This window comes from Rhagoletis pomonella, unplaced genomic scaffold, assembly GCF_013731165.1.
Source record: "Rhagoletis pomonella isolate Grant_MI unplaced genomic scaffold, Rhpom_1.0 Rhpom_scaffold_00413, whole genome shotgun sequence".
Lineage (NCBI taxonomy): Eukaryota > Metazoa > Arthropoda > Insecta > Diptera > Tephritidae > Rhagoletis > Rhagoletis pomonella.
In genome coordinates this window covers 78,368-80,514 of record NW_023458967.1, presented here as the reverse complement: position 1 = coordinate 80,514, position 2,147 = coordinate 78,368, and positions in this window count along the sequence as shown.

The window sequence follows — 2,147 nt, the reverse complement described above, 5'->3', positions numbered from 1 at the left end:
ATAGTCCCGATTTGATGCTCACAACTTCTTTATTCTACGCAAAAACATGGCTGGGGATTTGTGAGAAGGAATGTGTGTCTCTATTAATTTCCACTGAGGGGTGAGTATCGACTCCCCGAATGCCGCCAGCTTTTAATACCAGCTTTTAATCCACTTTAATTACTTGGTTGTAATTCCGTTCTTGCAGGGCTGATGAGTGTGGTTCGCTCCGTGTCCAATTCCAAAAAGAAATATATTTCTCTAGTCTGGTGGTATGTGACCACCGATTCCTTTATCGTATGTCAGTGTGGGCGTTTCCATAGTGGCCATGTCAATTCGTGTCTATACTGATATAATCGTTCGTGTCTTGAATAACTATTGGTTTCGTACATTCATCAAGTTTAGCTTTGACAGTTTTGTTATGTTTACATTTCTCATAATAATAATCTTATGTCTATTATTTGGCCAATTAAAATAATAGATCACTTCATTATACTAAAATTGAATGGGCTAAAAAACTTTTTCTAGAGAGCGTAAATAGAAAGTGAATTATTTTAATGAAATTTTGCAGAATTTTCTTAAATTTTGCACAAGGTTTGTAACTCTGATTTTTTGGGGATTTTGTTGCAGAATTGACCATATTTTTATAAAAAATTACCGAAAACTAAACTACTTAAAAAATAGTTGCCCGTATTGTAAAAAATTCGTTGTACCTAAACTTTATTGACTGACTGTAAGGTAGCTGTGCTGGATTGCATAAAAAAAAAATTAATTTGTCTTTTCTTAAAAAAAAGGTAGATCTGGTGGCTTTCAGTTTTAAATAAAGTTAGTGAGAAAGTGATAATTATTTTGACACTTTTTTTTTAAATGCCTCTTTTTTCTGCAACTGCATTGCCTTTCTCAATTGTCCTTCAGGATCTTGGCCTTTGTTTATGGAATCACTAAGTATAATAATTATTAAGCAACTCAAAAACTATACCAGCGTGATTACCGACGTATCCTTTTGAGAGGTTGCCGCACCCTTATAAGAGGAATAAGACCCAAACTTTTAAGGTCAAAATTTCAGTAGGTTGCGTATGTATGGCCTTTTCAATTTTATAAATTATCATTATTTTTATGTGGAAAAATAAGACTCAAAATTAATGATAATCTCTGCGCGAAAAAAATAAAAATCATAAAATAATCATTTTTTGTAATCCCAAAAATAAAAATCAAATAATAATTATTTCCGTTTGAGCGAAAAAATAAAACTCAATAATAATTCATAAAATAATGATTAAATGCTGATTTAAATTATTTTTCTCATAATGATTACCTTCCCTGCGTTTAAAATTTGAAATAAAATAGTTAAGTGAAAGTACCACATTTAGTGGCTTTTGGACTGGTGCGTGACTAGTTACTATCGGACTGGTTCGTTTTTGGCGAAAAAGAACTAGTACTGAACTAGAAATTTGGTTCACTAGTTCGTGTTTTCCCTACAGGGTTGGCTTTAAATGTGCAATTGCAAACATTACAATAAGCCTCGTAACTTCCAGTGTTTACACAACCAGCCTTTGAACACGGGATCCTTAGTCCAAGAATCCGAAAAAACTGCGCGTACGCTTGGTAGGCATCATATCTAAGACATTTGCGTCCAAAGAATAAATATCTTTTGAAGCAGCTGCTGCAAAACACAAAGCTTGTAAAGATTTATTAAGAAAATAATTCAAAATCAGTTCCACTTACAAGATTTAGTAACAGAGAAAATTTCGGGGAAGTAAAAAAAAGTAATTTTTTACACAAAAAACGTCCAAACGTCAACAGGATACAAAAAACGTCCAAATGACGCTAAAAACGTCAACCTGGCAACGCTGGTTGGAACAAAGACAAAGGCAACGATAAAACCACAGACACTCACAACCTACTGTATTGAAGGGTCAAGCCAATAACAAAAATGAAGAACCGGGCAAAATTAAAGATAAATAAAAAGACAAAGATAGAGGTAAAAATGAAGATGAAAATGAAGTTCAAGGTGAAGACGAAGATGGAGATGAAGATGAGGATGAACATGAATATGAAGATGAAGATGAAGACCAAGATCAGGGTCAAGATGAAGATGAAGATGAAGATTAAGACGAAGACGAAGATGAAGATGAAGATGAAGATGAAGATGAAGATGAAGATGAAGA